Source organism: Hyperolius riggenbachi, chromosome 8 (assembly GCF_040937935.1).
Source record: "Hyperolius riggenbachi isolate aHypRig1 chromosome 8, aHypRig1.pri, whole genome shotgun sequence".
Classification (NCBI taxonomy): Eukaryota; Metazoa; Chordata; class Amphibia; order Anura; family Hyperoliidae; genus Hyperolius; species Hyperolius riggenbachi.
The window spans coordinates 163,942,254-163,963,639 of NC_090653.1; the positions used below are offsets into that span (position 1 = coordinate 163,942,254).

General features: G+C 44.5%; 1 long non-coding RNA gene across 1 annotated transcript in view; it reads right to left on the reverse strand.

The window, feature by feature from the left end:
- The window catches only part of LOC137528370 (uncharacterized), a 69,522-nt gene that overhangs the window by 23,659 nt on the left and 24,477 nt on the right, over positions 1-21,386 (reverse strand). The window contains exon 2 of the long non-coding RNA XR_011023375.1: positions 9,698-9,806. This is a non-coding gene — a long non-coding RNA (uncharacterized lncRNA). The remainder of the gene's footprint in view (positions 1-9,697; positions 9,807-21,386) is intronic.

The window sequence follows — 21,386 nt, forward strand, 5'->3', positions numbered from 1 at the left end:
GTATGCTTGCCACTGTATATACACATGTCTATCTCATCATGCCTCAAGTCATCTCGGGTACACTTTAATAAACAGATACTATTTCTTACCGAGAAACATTTTATTCAGACATATGAAAATGCTGAAATTCAAACTGACTACTGAGTAGTAAAGCCACAGCTGAATATGCTGACTCGTATAACACCTCACCCTTCTCTTCTAATGAGACAGCCTCAACTGGCTACCTTGGGGAAGAACAGTCTAGTGTGCGTATGAGCCTTTACTGTATAAGTGAAGAGAAGACAGCATGAGTTTGGGGCAGAGCCCTGTACAGATTTTTTGCTCTGCTACAGCAGACCAATGTGTATTGCTGCTATGGGGAAGGGGCGGTTTCAACAGCACAATAGAGCAGCTTTTGAATGGCACTTGGGGTCTCTGTAATTTAAACATCTGGCGTGCTGGGTCTTATAACAAAGCATTCGGGGCAGGGGTGTCTCACCCACCAGGCAAGTATAGGCGGTTGCCTGGGGCGCCATGAGGTGGTGAGGCGCCATGAGGTGGTGAGGCGCATTCCCCCGCCGCTGCTACCGTAACCATGTTTTTTTTTTTTAATATTATATTACCTCCCGACTCAGTCCCCGGTGCTCGGCACGCTACCATGTGCTTAGCAGTGCCTCCACCTCCACTTCTCCCGAGCCAATAGAGCAATCAATACTGCTGTTCTCTGCCAGGCTCCTTCTTTAAAGCCGTGCCCCTTCTTCTCAGTAGCCACACAGGTAAAGTGTTTACCTCGTGTGGCCCAGCCTTTAATTCCGCCCCACGCCAGTCAAACCAGGAGCCAGCGGCCAGCCAGCTTATGCCCCCGACAGTCTGACCCCCCACCTGTGTCACTGGCTGCACACAGACACTGGAGCGAGACAGCCAGGGGACAGATGCAGTCACAGAGAGAAGAATGTGATGTGTCCGTGTTGGAGCCCCGCCCCCGCACAAGACAGCAACACAGCCCGGGAGAAGGGACGTTTCTGCTCCAGAGTAGTGATGTGAATTCCGGCTCTTTTCAGAGAATCGGCTCTTCTGAATCGGCTCCCATTAAAGAGCCGGCTCTTACGGCTCTGAATCGGCTCTTCATTAAATATTACTAAACACCACTCAGAATCGGAGTAAAAGCCCCGCCCCCGTCTCCATGACAATTCCAGACTGCTTCTCTGACTGGGGCAATCCCTCCTGCTACTGCTCTGCTCCGCCCCATACACTCCTACAAGCTGCAAGAGGAGGACTACATCTCCCAACATGCCTCAGCGCCCTTTATTGCAGAGCAAAGCAGAGCTCTGTGGGGCGGCTGAGGCATCGGCTCTTTCAAAACTGAGAACCGGCTCTTGTCGTTCACAGCAAAGAGCCGGCTCTTAGAGCCGGCTCGTTCGCGAACGACCCATCACTACTCCAGAGATGATAAGCTGCATGCACAGGCAGAAGAGAAGGTATGCAGGCAGGCTTCTAAGAACACTTCCTGTCCTGTGTGCAGACTCCCAGTACTGTTATAACTACTAGAATGTGCCCTGCTCTTTTGATACTAGAGTTTTCTTTGAAAGCTGGTTAGGCTGTAGGCTGGTAAAGCTGTAAACCTGTGCTTTAGTGCTGTGCTGTCTCTCCCTCTCCCCTCTCTGTTCCTCTGCCCCCTCTTCCATCTTATGCTGTCTCTACCCCTCTCTGTTCCTCTGCACTCTCTTCCATCTTATGCTGTCTCTCCCTCTCCCCTCTGTTTCTCTGCACCCTCTTCCATCTTATGCTGTCTATCCCCCTCCCCCTCTCTGTTCCTCTACCCCCCCTCTTACATCTTATGCTGCCTCTCCCTCTCTACTCTTTCCCTCTGCTCGGATTACGTGTATTTTCTGGTGAAACGCTTCCACATTACGATTATTTTCTGACAACGCTGCCCCGTTACGATTATTTTCTGGTGAAACGCGGCTGCCCTATGATTAATTTCTGGTGAAATGCTGCTGCAATAAGTGTATTTTCTGGTGAAACGCTGCCACCTTACGAATATTTTCCGGTGAACTGCTGCTGCAATAAGTGTATTTTCTGGTGAAACACTGCCACATTACGATTATTTTCTGGTGAATTACGATTCTGAATTACGATAATTACTATTATTTTCTGATTAAAAAACTGCCGCATTATGATTATTTTCTGGTGAAACGATGCTGCATTATGATTATTTTCCTGCGGGGGGGGGGGGGGGGGGGACACCACAGGTTTTCTCGCCTGGAGTGACAAAATGACTAGAGGCACCCCTGATTCGGGGCTACCTGTACTCACACTACATTCTCAGCCAAGACAGCCCCAATTGGCCGCCCTAGCTTAGTTTAGTATAGCCTGTGTACAGAGCTTAAAAAAGGCCTCCATCCAAGATTATTCTACACAGAATCAGTATGTAATGGTCAGAATGGGAGCACCAAAGTATTCTCTGCATCACACTTGTACTTTAGTACTTATCCAAGTAAATCATCTGTTAAAGAACACTATTAATTAAAAAAAAAAAATTTAATTGAGATAGGAATTGTTTGGGAAGTGCTCTTAAGTATGGGTGTATACATTTGACTGCTTATCTGTTTGTTTACTGTTATCAAATGCCTTTCACACTTCCCTGACGCTGCTACTGACGGCCCAGTGAACCATGAGAGGAACACACTACATCTGTTAACCCTGTGTGTGAGAGAAAGCTCTCAATGCGGCTGCATGTCTCTGAGAGCTCTCTGCAGTAGAGCAGAGGAATTGTATCTTACGTGCAACATAAATATTTGTAATAGTGTGTGAAACCTGACACCAGAGTCATTTCATATAACTCTGCTTCCAAATTACACTGTTCTTAGCATGTCAGACTGAAGAGATTCACCTATGCAAATTAGACATTCCAAACGTAGCTAAAATCTATACAAAAGGAAATACAGTTTTTGCCTCTGCTTTTTAACGGGAAAATGTTTACACAGCTACTTAGACATTATCATTTTAGAAGACTTGGTTTGATAGTGTTTCTTTAAGTTCAGTCAGGCAGTTCATTCAAATCTACACAACGTTTTCTCTTCTGCGTATATTATTATTATTCATAAAGCATAGCTATACTTACCATTAGAGATGGCCCGAACGGTTCGCCGGCTAACTTCTGTGGAGTAGCAGTGAACCAGGAACTTTTTTCAAAAAAGTTCGATTTGCCCATTGACTTTAATGCCCGCCGACTTTAGCGGTTAATAGCAAAGTCACATTACATAGTAAAAACACCAAATTTGCAGGGTATGTAGAGGAGGGCAGTGACTACAAGAGGAATTTTTTTTTCAAAAAGACCTTATACTTTTTGAGAAAATCTATTTTAAAGTTTCAAAGAAAAAAGCCGATTAATTAAAAAAGAACCGATTCATTAGAAAGAACCGGATAATTAATGAACCATTAGTATAGCTTAAAATGCGTCCTGTGCAGGACATATAGCTGCAGAATGCGTCCTTTGGGACGCATAGCTGCCGGCTCCCGCTGTCTCTCCCCACCTGCCTTCATCTGTCACCCTCACCTAGGCTGGCACCCAGTGCACCCATGGCTGCATATAGGTTAGTCAGAATCGCAACCATTAACATTGCCAAAATAGGTTTTTGTGACCCTAGGCTATGACCTCTTTGGTCTAGGGGCCCGAAACTCACCAGTCATGAGCCCCCTAAGAGTCCCTACAATTGCCACTGCTGAGCCATCGTCCTTTGAAAAGATTTTGGATTTTTGAAAATAAAATAGGGAGCCCAATAAAAGCCAATTGCAGAATTCAGCACTTTTGAACCCCTATAACTCTGGTTGGTTATCACCCGCCGACTTTAGCTGTTAATAGCAAAGGCCCTTTACATCCTAGCAACACCAAATTTGCAGGATATGTTATAAAGGTAGCAGGAAACAATATTTAAAGGACTTCCGACGCCACAAATGGGAAAAAAGTTAAATACCTTTTCATAATCCAGATCCATGGAGGACGTCATCCGCGCCCTCCCGTTCATTCTGCCATGGCTCCCGCAGTAATACCGGCCCCGGTCGGGTCCCGACCCCTCCGAACGGGTCGGGTTCTCATTCCCCCCTCAATATGGCTGCCACAGATTGCCGCGGCTGCGCAGTCCACATAGACGCGATTGCGGCTGTGCAGCTCTAGGACCTCCTCCCGATGCGTCCGATGTATGCACGCATATTGATGACGCGGCAGGAGGAGGCCCTAGAGCTGCGTAGCCGCAATCGCGTCTATGCGGACTGTGCAGCCGCGGCAATCTGTGGTGACCATATTGAGGTGGGAGTGAGAACCTGACCCGTTCGGAGGGGTCGGGACCCGACCGGGGCCAGTATTACTGCGGGAGCCATGGCAGAATGAACGGGAGGGCGCGGATGGCGTCCCCCATGGATCTGGATTATGAAAAGGTATTTAACTTTTTTCACATTTGTGCCCACGGAAGTCCTTTAAAAAAATATATTTGTTTATTATTTTTATGTGCTGAGCGTGGAAAATCTGAAAAAAAAAAAATGGTGTGGGGCCCCCCTCCCGACCCTCTGTAACCCCTTGTCCCACATGCAGGCTGGGATAGCCAGAATGCGGAGCCCCGGCAGACTGGGGCTTTGCACCCTGAGCTATACCAGCCCGCATGGTCCATGGTATGGGGGGGGCTCCGTGGGTGCACCGGGTGCCAGCCTAGGTGAGGTTGACGGGTGAAGGCAGGTGGGGAGAGACAGCGGGAGCCGGCAGCTATACATCCTGCACAGGACGCATTCTAAGCTATACTAACGGTTCATGAATCATCCGGTTCTTTTTAATGAATCAGTTCTTTTTGAATGAATCGGCTCTTTTTTCTTTGAAACTTTAAAATCAATTTTCTCCAAAAGTATACGGTCTTTTTGAAAAAAAAAATTCTCTTGTTCCCACTATTCTACTTAAAGAGACTCTGTAACAAAAATGTCATCCTTTTTTCTACTATCCTACAAGTTCCTAAACCTATTCTAATGTGCTCTGGCTTACTGCAGCACTTTCTACTATCACCATCTCTGTAATAAATCAATGTATCTTTCCCCTGTCGGACTTGTCATCCTGTGTCTAGAAGGCTGCCAACTCTTCTGTGCTGATGTGTTATGCATGCCCCCCTCCAGGCCCCTCTATGCACACTCCAGTGTGTGTGTTATTTACATAAGCCAGCAGCATCTCTGCTCTCTTATCAGTGAGAGAAGAGAGATGGATAAAAATCCTCCTCTGTTAGGCTGTAAAAGGAGCTGGCTGACACATACTGAGGAATTACAGACAGGGCAGAGCTGTCTGCAGGAAGAAACAATCAGCCTCTCACAGCCTGGACTGTTATTGCACATGCCTCTTACATGTGTCACACTGCGGATGGACTGTTATTGCACATGCCCCTTACATCTGAGTCACACTGCTGATGGACTGTTATTGCACATGCCCCTTACATCTGAGTCACACTGCTGACGGACTGTTATTGCACAGGCCCTTTACATCTGAGTCACACTGCTGATGGACTGTTACTGCACACACCTCTCACATCTGTGTCACCACTGCAATAGGCTGTTATTGCACATGCCTCTTACATCTGTGTCACATGGCGGATGGACTGTTATCGCACATGCTGTTTTTACATCTATGCCTGTTAGCGCATTTCTGTGCGCACTAATACTATTGCTGGTAAACATTCCATGTCGCACTGTGCTGGGCTACCATCCATGCCTCCCACGCTACTCCACCCCCCTCGTACCTCCTACTCCAGAGCACAGCTCCTCAAATGAGAACATATCTCAGCCCTACACCCGGAGGACAGGTTCCTGATCAACTCTGTTTGGAACCACGTCCAAGAAATCACTGCTTCTATGCCCTGGCCTCGCACTAACCATCGCTGCAGGGGCTGTCGATCAGGCGTCCGGGCGAGGCTGAAGAGGAGGGGCCTGCGGTCAGCCATCCCTGCGGTCCTCCTCGCTAATGTCCGCTCCCTCCCCAACAAGCTAGATGAACTGAGACTCCTCAGCGACAAGAGGGAACTAGGTAACAACAGTATTTTGCTTTACTGAAACGTGGCTCCATGACGACATCCCTGAGAGTGCCCTCCAGCTCCCAGGCTTCAGCCTCATCCGAGCAGACCGTGACAGCACCCTCTCTGGGAAAAAGAAAAGGGGAGGCATCTGCTTCTACATCAGCTCCGCCTGGTGCTCAAACACCTCTGTACTGGCCAAGAAATGCACACCAGAACTGGAACTCCTCCTCATCAACTGCAGGCCAACCTACTCGCCCAGGGAGTTCTCCTCCTACGTCCTTGTGGGTGTGTATATCCCTCCTGATGCAGAGGTAAATGCTGCTCTGCGTGATCTCAGTGATACCATCATGCAGTGAGAGACGGCCCCCCGGACTCGCTGTTCATTATCTTGGGGGATTTTAACAAGGCCAACCTCCGTAATGAACTGCCCCGCTTCCACCAGCACATCACCTGCCCCACCAGGAGTGCCAACACCCTCGACCACTACTACACGGCCCTGAAAGATGCATACAAAGCGACACTGTGGGCAGCCCTAGGCTCATCTGACCACTGCATCATCCACCTGGTACCTACTTACAAAAGGTGCCTGGAAACCTCAAAACCGGTCACTAAGTCCTCCAAAGTGTGGTCAAGTGAGGCTAAACTTCAACTTCAGGCCTGCTTTGACTGCACAGACTGGGAGGCTCTGGAATCGCCTAACCTGGACGAGTGGGCAGACAACGTATCGTCGTACATTGGCTTCTGCGAGAATTCCTGCATCCCTACAAAATCCTTCAAACTATATCCAAAACGACAAACCGTGGTTCTGAAAAAGACTACGACAACTGCGACGCAGCAAAGAAGTCGCACACAAGTCTGGCAACCAGGAGGACTACAAGAGGGCAAGAAATGACCTAAACAGGGCACTGAGGTCCGCAAAGAAGGACTATGCGGAAAAGCTGGAACAAAAACTCTCCTCAAACGACTCACGAGCTGTATGGAAAGGGATTAAGGCTGCCGCCAACTACAGGCCTCCCCCTCAGCATGCTACACCCAGCTATGAGCTTGCAGAGAGTCTCAGCAACTTCTACTGCAGATTTGAGAACCAGCCAACACCTGCAGGACTCCCACAGCCACCCGCACAATCCTCTGACATTGACGCCCTGGGCCCAAACTCGCCCCCACCATCAGTGAGAGAGGCGGATGTGCTGAAACACTTGCTAAGATTAAATGCTAGGAAAGCCTCTGGTCCGGACGGAGTGTCACCAGCCTGCCTGAAAACTTGCGCTCGTCAGCTTGCTCCCACCCTCTCTTCAATCTTCACGAGGTCCCTCCAGGGAGGCAAAGTACCCACGTGCTTCAAGAGGGTCGCCATTATCCCTGTCCCCAAAAAGCAGGGAATCCTCAACCTCAACAACTTCAGGCCCGTGGCACTTACATCCAGGATCATGAAAGCTTTTGAAAGCATGGTGCTCCCCCTCCTTAAGCACTCCACAGGGGGACTGCTAGACCCACACCAGTTCACGTACAGAGCGAACAGGTCCACTGACGATGCCATTAACATCTGCTTGGAGCTCGTCTATGATCACCTGGACAGACCAGACTCCGACGCCAGGATCCTCCTACTGGACTTCAGCTCAGCATTCAATACCATCAGCCCCAAAATACTGCAAGACAATCTTGCCGCGATAGGAGTCCACCCCATCCTACGCCTGTGGATCACAGACTTCCTCTCCAACAGGTCCCAGGTTGTTAGGCTGGGCACTATCTCCTCACAACCTAGGATCACCAACACAGGAGCCCCACAAGGCTGTGCCCTGTCGCCGTTTCTATTCTCTCTATATACAAACAACTGCAAATCCACATCGGACTCTGTAAAAGTAATCAAATTCGCTGATGACACGACCATTGTCGGCCTCATCACCAATAACGATGAGAAGGAGTACCGCCACCAGGTCGAAGGCGTCTGTCACTGGTGCAGAGAGAACGGATTGGTCCTAAATACAGCGAAAACTGTGGAGATGATTGTTGATTTCAGGAGATGCGCCTCCACCCTGCCCCCAATCTGCATCGATGGCAAGGAGGTGGAAAGAGTCCCCAGCATCCGCCTTCTGGGCACAACCATCTCCAATGACCTGAGGTGGAAGCCCAACACTGCCTCCACACAGAGGAAAGCCCAACAGAGACTTTTCTTTCTCCGCCAACTACAAAAGTTTGGTATGGTCCAAAAACATCTGACAAACTTCTACTCTGCTACAATCGAATCTGTCCTATGCTCTTCCATCCTGGTCTGGTACGCCAGCTCCTCTGCCAGCGACAGACTCAAACTGCAGAGGGTCATCAGATCAGCGGAGAGGATCATCGGGAGATCCCTTCCCTCACTGGACCTCCTTTACCACTCCAGGCTGTACTCCAGAGCATTAAAAATCACCAGCGATCCCTCACACCCAGGCCACCGCTTCTTTAGTCAGCTCCCCTCGAGCCGGAGGCTCCGGTTCCGGTCCATCTTCACCAAGACCTCAAGGCATAAAAACAGTTTCTTTCCCTCGGCTGTCAACCTTCTGAACTCTCTCCACGTAACTGCCCATCCCCACACCACAACACAATGTCTGCACTGAGGCACTCTGCACGTGGATAGACGCGCCCTAGCTCAAGCTGACTCTTTTGGGCGTTTTTTGGGTGTTTCTTTGTGCTATAAAACTTATGCTACATTGTCTTTCTCTGCATCTGGTATAATGTTCTGTTCCTTTCTGACTGCTTGACTTGTCCTGTATCTGTACCTATATCCTGTATCAGTACCCTGTACGTGCCAAGACCAATTCCGGGCACGACCCAGTTGTGCTTGGCGATAATAAAGATTCTGATTCTGATGAGAGCTGCAGGGGGACAGGATGTAAACACATAAATGATCTCGAGATGCAAAAGGAAGGCTGTATACAGCCTGCTTGTGTATGGATGTATTTTCTGTGTGGACATACTGTACACCAACCTACTTCCTGTTTTGGTGGCCATATTGTTTGTTTATAAACAAACATTTCAAAAACTGTTTTTGACTACTTTTAATGCGTCAGGGAGTGGGGAAATTGTGACAGAGGGTAATAGGAGATGTCCCCTAACGCACTGGTATGTTTACTTTTGTGTGATTTCAACAATACAGATTCTCTTTAACATTCCCAGCAATTTTGGGGTTTCTAGCTTTTAAAGGGGCTTTGCTATTAACCGCTAAAGTCGCCAGGGGTTTATTTTCCCACGGTCAGAAGGAGAATTTGCAATGAAATTTTAAAATCGATTTTCTCAAAAACTATAAGGTCTTTTTGAATTTTTTTTCCCTCTTGTAGTCACTGAAAAAAAACTCAGGTGTTAGACACCTAGAAAAATCTTTTTCATCACTTTTGTGGCCAGCATAAATGTTTCTAGTTTTCAAAGTTCGCCTCCCCATTGAAGTCTATTGGGGTTCGCAAAAGTTCCTGCGAACCGAACATTTTGTGGAAGTTCGCGAACCCGGTTCGCAAACCGAAAATCGGAGGTTCAGGCCATCTCTACTTACCATAACTCTTCGCAAGGTATCTTGATTAATTCACATCACTGACTGCTCTTCAGCAGTCTTTGAAGCATGATCTGTGCTGAGAATGATACCCAGAAAAAGCCCAATTAGGATACTAGCAGAACGATGGAATAGTGTTTAGCACTCTCACCTTGTAGCGCTGGGTTCAGATCTCAGCCAGGGCACTATCTTCACCGAGTTGTATGTTCTTGTCGTGTCTGCATGGGTTTCCTTTGGGCACTCTGGTTTCCTCATATATCCTAAAATGCACAGATAAGTTAGTTGGCTTCCCCCTAAATTGGCCCTAGACTACAATACATACACTCCACAATACATGCATAGACATATGACTATGGTAGGCATTAGATGGCTGGATAGTGTAATGGTTAAGGGCTCTGCCTCTGACACAGGAGACCAGGGTTCAAATCTCAGCTCTGCCTGTTCAGTAAGCCAGCACCTATTCAGTAGGAGACCTTTGGCAAGTCCCCCTAACACTGCTACTGCCTAGAGCGCGTCCTAGTGGCTGCTGCTTTGGCGCTTTGAGTCCGCCAGGAGAAAAGCGCGATATATGTGTTATTTGTCTTGTCTTGTGTCTTGTCTTGTCTAGATTATGAGCCCCACTAAGGGATAGTTAAGTGACAAGACAATATACTCTGTACAGCATTGTGGAAGATGTTGGCGCTGTATGAATACTTAATAATAATAATGCAAACCAAGGGAGAATTTTAGGTCACTACTAGCAGGCCTGCACCTGTATCTGTCTTAAATTGTGCATAAAAACACAGGCATTAGATACACATGATAAACCAGTTGTGTCAAACCTCCTATGTGACACACTGTTTGTTCTCAAATGTCCAATGCAAAACTTGCATTGCAGCAGAAAAACATACCAGAAAACTGCCAAGACACTAATCTGCAGAATCTCCACAAACAAAAACAAGCAGCATTTTTCTGAGAACACTTATAGCCACACTAGGAGCAATGCTCGAAAAGGCAATTAGGGTTTTACCAAATACAGATTAATAGTGACCTCTGGGTCACTTACAGCAGTTCTGCAACAGTATGTGTAAATGAAATTGTTATTCAAGATACAATTGTGATTTGATAATAATAATGTATCATATTTATTTTAGTGTAAATTTTGCCTACTAATCAAATTTAAAGTAAGCCAAAAATGGTGCTAAAATATAGAAAGTACTGGTAAGGAAACATTCTAGGCAGTCAACCAGTCTGTTACCATCGACGTAAAGCCACATTGTGTCCCAAGCCAGGTGCTGGATATCTAAACAGAGATATCCAGCCACAGAAAAACTGCTCTAGATAATGGTGACATAGAAAAAGATGTTCATCATGATGAAACTGCTCCCGTCTACTGCTATTGTGGTTAACATTCTAGAGAACAATATTCAGATCTATCATAGAAAGCACTTAAAAACAGAGTACCGTGAAAGCGATGTTCAAAACTCTTCTGTGACATAAACCACATTGGAGGTCCAATGATGTAATGCCGGGATCTCACAAAGCATGCTAATTTTGATAGGGGTTCACAGATTTGCCTGCATGAGAAAGGAATTTACTGATGCTATCTGCCAGTAGTCTGAACTTCTGCAGAGAAAATGTGAGATGACCTTAGAGAGGAGTGAAAGGAACGCTATTGGGTGAACACATGGAAAATGTGTAAAATTAATTTTAATGGGAAAAAAAATTCCTCTGCTTTATACATTGGGAGGGTTATACCAAGTTCTTACTTTGTTCCGATGTGCATGTATTACTTGGGGTACATGAGTATGTGCTGCACACCAAACAGTTTACTGCTGCTACAACTGCAAAGAAGCTGAATTTGAGCACTAAATGTATTTTTTTAAATATCAACATACAAAATGACTGAGTTTATTTAATTTTTTTTAAATGTAAAGCTACATCTTATGAATAACGGCTATTATTGAAGACCCTTTTTATGTTATTATGTATACCTTTTCTTGCTAGAACATGACTGCATTCAAATTGATAGTATTTTGCATGAACAGCCCAATTCTGCAAGTGTGCTGGACCCTCTGGAGAGCTGATAAAGTAGCAAAGAGCACTAAAATGGTAAATTCCACAACACTTAAATCAAGGTGAGACTGCCTTTAGAAAAGTGTAAACATCAAAAGCAAAGGTTTTCTAAGCAGCTTAATGAGTTTCTTGTCTAGTGGACTCTTCTTGAGAGGACCTCCAGAAAACTAGCAGTACTTAGATATTGACCATGGATCAATGCTTCTACAATGGGAAAAACAGCCAAGAATGCATCTACAGATAAGGTATAAAGCCTAAACAAAAATACATAGGCCTAGGCTGTGTTGAAAAACAAAGATCAGTAGATGCTTATTCTCCAAGAAGTAAATCACAAAATCCATAGATGCTAATTAAAGATACAATGAACAGATGAACTCCATTAAAACAGCTGACGCATTTTGAGCCCATCAGGGTTACTTATAGGCACTGATGTCCTAGCACCTTAGACTTTGCCCTCTAGGAATCTACAAACCCCGGCTGAACCGCACTGCAGTTGAATGCCGGGAGCAGGTTGAGTAATCTCTTATTCACAATCTCATCAGGACTCTGCATAGGGAAGGAGGGAGGCACTCGGGGAGGGGGCCGTTTTTCCATCATCAGGCCCCTGTAGGCACATGCCTACAGTGCCATATGGTAAATCCGGCCCTGGTCGTAACTCAACTAAGGACTCTGTGGGGTCGGAAATGGGTCAGCAGTTTTTCTGGGATAGACCTGTTGCTCCTTTGCACCTTTAATGTGTATCTATGGATACAGAATAAAGTTCGCTGGTTTTAGATGGATGTCAAGCAGACCCTTTAATTTGTAATTAATGTCCATATTCATAGATCACAGGTGTCCATTGGGACATGTCACCATAAAATTAGTGTAAAGAGTTCATATTGAATTGTGCACTGTCACCACCACAGATATTTAATATCAGATTGCCAACCTTGAATGTGCAATGTTTGGGATAAATCCGACTTACACCTACACACAAACAGCAACACTATTAATCAGCTATCTCTTTTTTTTTCCTCACCTCTGCATAACCCCTTTTTACACTCCAGACCAGTAGGTAAAACATTAAGTATGATGAAAAGAGTAATATCAAAGTTTATTTAGTCAGGGGCAACTTATTCTGAGTAACTTTTTTTTACTGGTTATGTGCTGAAAAGTCATTACATAACTAAGATGAGAGTTACATAACTCAAGAGATGTGGTTTACACATCAGGGCTAATGTGGTATGTTCAGGCTTGCTAGAGATATTTTTTATTGTGTTTATTACGCAGCAGTTCTGTCTTTCCTGGGGAGTTTCTATTATATGTCATTATGTTAATAAAACTTCAATTTCCATTATGTAAGGTTTTATACACACATGTAGAACTCATAAGCAGTGAATAAGCGACCTTAAAGTGCTACAGTGCATTTGTAGGGCTATTGTAGTTGTATACTTTGGATCTAAATTTTACCTTTTCAGAAAAACAAATGTGTAACACAACAAATTGTGTATCCTTATAAACCTTACGGAATCCTGTAATGGTGCATAGACACATACTGACCCTGACTGTCATGGACCATTTGCATATTACTAGTCACAGTTCAAAGAATATGCAGTTCCCTGCAGTGATAGATGTCACTCACTAAGGTTCAAGGGTCACTGTTCGGTATTCACTAGGGTCTCTCTTTTTTTTTTTTTTTTTTTTTTTTTAAGATTCAGGAAAGACATACGTGTTCAACTTTCTGACCAAAAAGGGTCTGAACAACGAAACTGACAGGTCCTCACTGTTCTCCTAAGCACATAATAAAATGGAGAAGGCAGTGGAAATCTGCCACCTCATTTACCTGCCCAAAGATTACTGTTTTTATTAGACAGCAATAATAACATCCATATCTCCAGCTTAAGATAAGCTATTTACACACTCCTGAATACTGTTTCCTGAAACGTCCGCTGAAGATTGTTTATGAATAATCGTTGTACAGACACGTTACTTGAGTGTCTAGCAGTCTGTACTGTTCTATGAAGAGAGAAAGCAAGAAGTTTTGAATCAGGATGATACCATTTATAGAAAAGGGGGAAGATGCATTGAAGATGCTCACTGTTGGGATAACAATGTTATACAAATAGCGTTGTCAACTATATTGGGCGTCACGCTAGATATTTGCCAGAATTTATTATAAATTAACATTTTTGCAGGTGAAAATAAAAGAGGTGTACTGGTTAATGGAATTGCCTCGTCATAGGTGACTAATAATTGAATCCTGACTTAAGGGTGGCCTATTGAGTGTGCCCTTAGTGCTGGCTGTTCTCAAGTGCTTTGAGTCCAACAGAAGAAAAGTGCTACAAAAATGTTAGCATTATTATTTTTAATACAAAGCTTAACTGTGAAGCAGAGCTGGATAGTTAGGCTCAGTTTTGAGGTAAGTTAATATAGGACACAGCTTGGAGTGTCAAAGTTTAAAAGGACAGAATTCCTATTTCAAATTGTACATAGCTTTACTTCCTGCTTGCTGATTTTCAATGGAAAGCAGCAGCTGCATTCTGATCTGCCCCCTCCCTCATATTTAAACAGGGATATCTCAGAGGAAAAAAGGTTTAAAGTCAGATAATGAGTGTAATATATAGGGAATGTCCTTTTTCTGAAAGTGCAAAAAGCTTGATATCTGCACCCATGGAACAAAAAAACAACAACAACAAAAAAACCACCTGCACCTTCTGCAGCAGAGGGACATTACTCTGTGGACTAGTAAGACACATTTTCTTTGGCATGTACAACATAGCACAGGTGAGATGGACGGTTTAGCTCAGGTGTTCTTTAAAGGATTAAACTCTATACCTGATGAGTAAAAAAAACATTATGTGGCTCCCTCACAATAAATGCACTTTGCCTGTAACAGATTTTGCTTTGTCTGAAGCCTGGCAACCATCCTACCTAATAATATACAAGTGTCCCTGCGTTCTGTCCCTGTGTCAGTGCTTTTGCGCTACTGCGCATGTCCTGCACTGACAGCCGTTGGGACAGGACGCAGGATGGGCCAGGGGGCAGGCCGTGCGGCCGTTTGTGCGTGCGCGGGGGGCTGATAGACCTAGAGCCCGTTTTTAAACAGGCTTGAGTCACTAGTGGCAAATACTTTTCTTTTTTTTCAATATTCATCCTGGATGAACATCCATCTTGAGTTCACTTCTGGATGAAAAGTGCAATCGCTCCAAAATAACTCTAAAATCGCAATTGCTCCAAAAATCATTGCAAAATTACAAAAGCAAAAAATTGTAATGGCTACAAAAAGTACTTCCTCTTTCTTGTAGCAGGAAATAAGAGTCTACAGCCTAAAACTGGTACATTTTCCTAACTGTGTAATAATTATTTTTGGGGAGGGGCAATGATCTAGATACTGTACATTTTAATTAATGTAGAATTTCTTTCTTTTTTTTTTTTTTTTTTTTTAACAGTTCAATCCCGCTATAAAGCGGCTTTGCAATCAAGTATATGAATGAAGTATTGCTTCCTGTAGGTGAGTGTATTTAAGAGTGCAATGTTTCATTGTGTTTGGCACTTGACAAAGGGTGTATGTTCAAAACATTGTTGTTACTTTGTACAATTCTGCAATAACGCATTGAATTTGGGCACAAGCATCTGATTGAGTGGCCTTTGTTGGATCCAGAACACAATTATTTATACAGATCTGTACATCAGGCCAGAAATAGGAACATTAGATGTGAAAAGAGGAACAGGGGGGGGGTTTAGGGCTGGTTCAGACGGACGTTTGGAGGCGTCTCGTTCGTTGGCGTCGCGGCGGCAATGCGTTTGGGCTTTCAGCAGCGTTCGTGTTGCGTTCGGATGCGGTCGCGTTTTTTCTTCCCCTAGGGGGACATTACCCGTCACGGTTAACCGCCCCTGGAAGCAACATGTAGCTTCCAGGGGCTCCTTGAACGCCAGTGAAAATCGGGACCCGAACGCTGCGTTCGTGCAAACGCGCGTAAAAGCTTGGTACAAACGCTCCCATTCACTTGAATAGGAGCGTTTAACGCCAAGCCCTGAACGCTGGCAGTAAACGCTCTGCAAGCGTCCGTCTGAACCAGCCCTTATTTCTCTAAGTTCTGAGCTAAGAAAGGGGAGGTTTCAATGACAGTGGTGCTTTTAAATGACTCACTCACAGAGGTAAACCTAAATTCACCTAGGTCTTCTTAAAGGTGGCACTATAGCGAAATAAGTAAAAATGACAAAAATGTAATAATATTGTAAAAGGAGATATAAAGGCAGCATAAACAAGCAAGCAATCATCATAGGTAGCTACAGGTGCACCTTAGTATTAGGAAGCCAGAGGTACCCTCAGTATTGAGTAGCTAGTGGTGCCCCCAACTAAAGGGTGATCTTGTTAGTGGAATGCAGGGAGCTTGGTATAGTAACCTCTCATTAAGCTCTGCTAAGGGAATAGGGAAGGAGGGATGGGGAGCACTAAGAGGGAAAGAGCACTGCCCATCATCAGGCGCCTGTAGACTTGTGCCTACAGTGCGTTATGGTAAATCCGGCCCTGCCTGGAAGATGTCAGCTATGTAAGCAGGAACTTTGTCATCTTGATAAACAGACTCACCATAGGGGAACAAATTTTGCACCATGGGATAGACCTGGTCATTCAAAATGGTTATGTCCAGCAGAATACCCTGATACAGCTGCATAAACCATAACTGAACTCCACCATATTTCACTCTTGGTAGCAAGCAATTACCATTGTAAGCTTTGAGAAGATGGCAATCTCCATATGTAAATTTGACCAGAAGTGGAAACAGTATCAAGTTTGACTCATCTGAACAGATTACCCTTTTTCATGACTCCATTACTCAAGTTTGATGGATCCCATCTACTGAAGTGGAAGGGGGAAACCTCTTTAGGATACAAAGGCCTCCCCTTCCCTGAGGTAAGTACCCCCGGGGCACTTTTTTTCTTACAAGGTACACTTTAGGAAAAAAAGGCATTTGGGAGGGGAAAAGTAGGAGGCATTGGTGGGGAAAAAAACTTCAATTAGATTGCTAGCCTACATATTGTCAGTATTGGCAATGTAGAGGTAGATTGCCAATATAGGTAGCCATACAAGTTCCACCCCCCCGCGCTTAATTATAGGTAGCCTGGCCCCACCACCTGAGATCTAGGCAGTGACTCACCACAAAGTTCGGATTCCCCCTTGCTCACTCCTTGCTGTGCTGCCCTGTGGAATAGTTCACACCTCAGATCATAGGTAAGCCAGCTGCAGAGAAGAGACAGCCAGGCAAGTGGTGCACAGTGACGGCGTGTATACTTCAAATGAGCAGTTGGCCTGGCTGTCTCCTCCACACTGATCTGAGGTCTGAAGTATGCCGCAGAGAAGCACAGTAAGGAGCAAGGGAGGGGGAGCCAAACTTTATGGAGGCAGGACAGGACCAGGACAAGTGGCAGGTGGACAAAAAAGTGGCAGGCAAATCTGGTGTGTACCACCTGGCCAACAGCAAAGTACCACCGGTGGCAAGCGTACCACAGGTGCAAAGCCCTGGTCTAGAGAGATTAGCCTGTCTAATTAGCCCTTATCAACAACAGCAAGTGTAAATTAGGGCTGTCAGGTGTGCCACTCTATGCCATAGTTTGGTCTAATATATAAACACAGGAGGTTAACCCTTTTGTGTTCCTAGGACACCAGAAAGTAAACATTGCAGGGTTTTTGTAAGATTTCTGTAAGTTGTAACAAAGAAATTTTTTTTTTAAGTTGTGATGCTGTTGCTTATCTCCTTAGAGCAGAGAGGAAGCTCTCAGTTTAGGTCCGCTTCAAAAGCTGACAGAACCAACAGGCTTTGGACTAGTCCATCTCCTCATGATGGAGTTTTAGGGTTTCCCTTTTTTTGAAAAGCATTTGCTGAATGACCATTGTTAAGTCTGACTGCCAAAATAGTGTGCGAGTAGGGACGCTGGCTGGTCCTATTTTGGCAGTTAGACTTAGCAACTGCCATTTAGGAAATTATTTTAAAAAACAAAGAAAACCCTTTGTATCCCCAATGAGGAACTCGACTAGTCCAAAACATGTTGGTTCTGAAAGATTTTAACTGCTTACTTTTTCACTATAGTGGTCCTTTGAAATGGTAATTTGATAACAACCATGAAGGTCAGGATGTACTGCTGCATTGCTGAGCTTACTTCAGTAATATCTCAGACTCATGTGCTGTGCTGTGTTCTGACAATGAGCTGCTGCATGCATTTCTGTGCCAACACAGTGCTGTCTCATTTCAATTAATACTGCCATGCAGAGCAAAACACGTGCCATACATTTTTGTAAAGAGAAGTAAATAGTTGGCACTCAAAAAAATTGGTACAGAAAGATCTGTAATTCATTCTGTAATTAAGATAATCAGAAATTCCAAAGCAACAAAGTACCTCTTTATCAAGAAAAAAGCTGTGCAAGTTAATCTGAAAAACAACTCCGCAACAATAAATCACCATAATGCACAATAAATAAATATATTTGAAGTAGCCCAAGAAAAAGGAGGGTCACCATCGTGGAGGAACACCAGTACCAAACACTAAGGTAGAGAATGTGTGGACAAGTTTCAAAGGTGGCTAAAAGTGCTGCTAGCCAGGAAAGAGAACCACTATGAAAGTTGAAGACAATAAATGGGTCATTAGACTGGGAGAAAGGTAGGAAGATAAAACACCAACATAGGCTTTTTCTTCCACTCCCTCTCTACAGTTATCCATATAATATTCCTTTTTTTGTATAGCGCCTTTCTCCTGTCGGACTCAAAGCGCTTGCGAGGCAGCCACTAGAGCGCACTCAGTAGGCAGTAGCAGTGTTAGAGTGTCTTGCCCAAAGAACTCCTTACTGAATAGGTGCCGGCTTACTGAATAGGAAGAGCCAAGATTTGAACCCAGGACTCCTACGTCAGAGGCAGAGCCCTTAAAGAGAGTCTGAAGCAAGAATAAATCTCGCTTCAGACCTCATAGATAGCAGGGGCACGTGTGCCCCTGCTAAAACGCCGCTATCCCGCGGCTTAACGGGGGTCCCTGACCCCCCAAATCCGCTCCGTACAGCGGGGGAGCGCTTCCTGGTTGGGGCAGGGCTAACCGCCGCAGCCCTGCCCTACGCGCGTCTGTCAGCGCGTATCTCCGCCTCTCCCCCACCCCTCTCAGTCTTCCTTCACTGAGAGGGGCGGGGGAGAGGCGATGCGCCGCTGACAGACGCGACTGGAGGCAGGCCTGCAGCCGTTAGCCCTGCCTCCAGGAAGCCATAAATCACGACCAAATCTGCGACCAAGTGTTGCAGTGGTCGCTGTGGGGGTGAAGGGACCCCCGTTAAGCCGCGCTATAGCGGCGGTTTAGCAGGGGCACACATGCCCCTGCTAACTATGAGCTCTGAAGCGAGATTTATTCTCGCTTCAGAGTCTCTTTAACCATTACACTATCCAGCCACCATATCTGACACCTGTCACTGTTAGAGATAGCCAGTTTTAAATTGTGCAAATCGTGATGCAAATGTAGCCCCCACAACACAAAATGAGGTGGCAAATCAACATTCAACATTGAGGATCTCAAGGCTTGTGTTTGCAAAATAAATAAAATAGGAAAGGAAGAAGGAAACAATTGGAAAAGGATAGTTGAAAAATGGAAGTTGAAAAATGACAGTTGGAAATAATGGCAGTCGAAAAACAGTTGAAATTCGGCTGTTGGAAAATGACAGTTGAGAAATGGCAGTTTAAAAATGACAGTTGAAAAACAACAGTTAAAATTTGGCAGTTGGAAAATGTCAGTTAAAATTTGACAGTTGGAAAATGGCAGTTTAAAAACAACAGTTGGAAAATGACAGTTGGAAAATGACAGTTAAAAAATGACAGTTAAAAAATGACAGTTAAAAAATGACAGTTAAAAAATGACAGTTAAAAAATGACAGTTGGAAAATGACAGTTAAAATTTGACAGTTGGAAAATGACAGTTGGAAAATGACAGTTGGAAAATGACAGTTGGAAAATGACAGTTGGAAAATGACAGTTAAAATTTGACAGTTGGAAAATGACAGTTGGAAAATGACAGTTCAACTTTTAACTGCCATTTTCCAACTGTCATTTTCCAACTGCCATTTTCCAACTGTGAAATTTTTCTGCCATTTTCCAACTCATTTTCCAACTGACATTTTTCAACTGCCAAATTTTAACTGCCCTTTTCTAACTGTCTTATTTAAACTGTAATTTTCCAACTGTCAAATTTCAACTGTTTAAAGGACCACTACAGTGAAAAAAGTGAGCAGTTGAAGGAGAAATTAACCACTTTACCCCCGCGCGTACGTATTTCTCTGCCCCTTTTTCCATCCTTTAACAACCAGGGACGGAGAAACACGTACTTTCCGCGTTCCCGACGCTGCCCGCGCTCCAGCTCGTAAACCAGCCGCCCGCCACTAGTAAACACGCCGCCGCCCGCTCGCCCAGAGATCAATGAACGGGAAAATCCATTCCCGTTCGTTGATCTAAGCCCCGCAATGATCAGCTGCTCTCCTATGGGCAGCGCGATCATTGTGAGAAAAAACTCACGTGTCCAGCCTCCTTATACTTCCTCCAAGCTTCCGGAAGGAAGCTTGGAGGTCGCATTAATACAAAAAGTTACTGTGGCCATCTTGTGGCCAAATAGTAAACTACACCCTACACATTTTTTACATACAAATAAATGACTTTTACATATAAAATTAACTCATTACCTCCCACACTCCCCATTTATTTTTTTTTGTAATTAAAAAAAAATTAAAAAATTTACAATTAAAAAAAATACATAAATAGTTACCTTAGGGACTGAACTTTTTAAATATTTATGTCAAGAAGGTATAACACTGTTACTTTATAAACTATGGGCTTGTAATTAGGGATGGACGCAAAAATGAAAAAAATGCACCTTTTATTTCCAAATAAAATATTGGCGCCAAACATTGTGATAGGGACATAATTTAAATGGTTTTATAACCGGGACAAAAGGGCAAATACGTTTCATGGGTTTTAATTACAGTAGCATGCATTATTTAAAAACTATAATGGCCGAAAACTGAAAAATAATTATTTTTTCCCCACATTTTTCCTATTTTCCCATTAAAACACATTTAGAAAAAAATAATTCTTGGCATAATGTCCCACCTAAAGAAAGCCTAATTGGTGGCGGAAAAAACAAGATATAGTTCATTTCATTGCGATAAGTAATGATAAAGTTATAGACGAATGAATGGAAGGAGCGCTGAAAGGTGAAAATTGCTCTGGTGCTCAGGGGGTAAAACCCCTCAGTGGTGAAGTGGTTAAGTGAGAGGCATATTGAGGCTGCCATATTTATTTCCTTTTAAGCAATGCCAGTTACCTGGCCATCATGCTGATTCTCTGCCTCTAAGGGCCCGTTTCCACTATTGCGAATCTGCATGCGTTTCCTGCATGCAGATTCGCACAGCCAATACAAGTGGATGGGCCTGTTTCCACTTGTCAGTTTTCCTGAGCGTTTTTCTGTGCAGGATTTTTCTGCACGGCAGAGCCCTCAGAATTCACCTGCGTGTCGAATGCATGCGAATCGCCGCTGATGTATTTAATAGGGAAATCGCCTGCGGCTTTGGTATGCAAATTTTCATGCGAATTCGCATGGAAAAGCATACTGGCACTGCCATGGTTAAATTCGCATACAGCGTCATCCATGCGAATTTGCACGAAAATTCGCATACAACCGCATGCAAAATTCGTATCCGCATGCAAATTTTTACCGTGGCGATTCGCACCGCACAAGTGGAAACAGGCCCTAATACTTTTAGCTACAGCTCCTGAACAAGCACA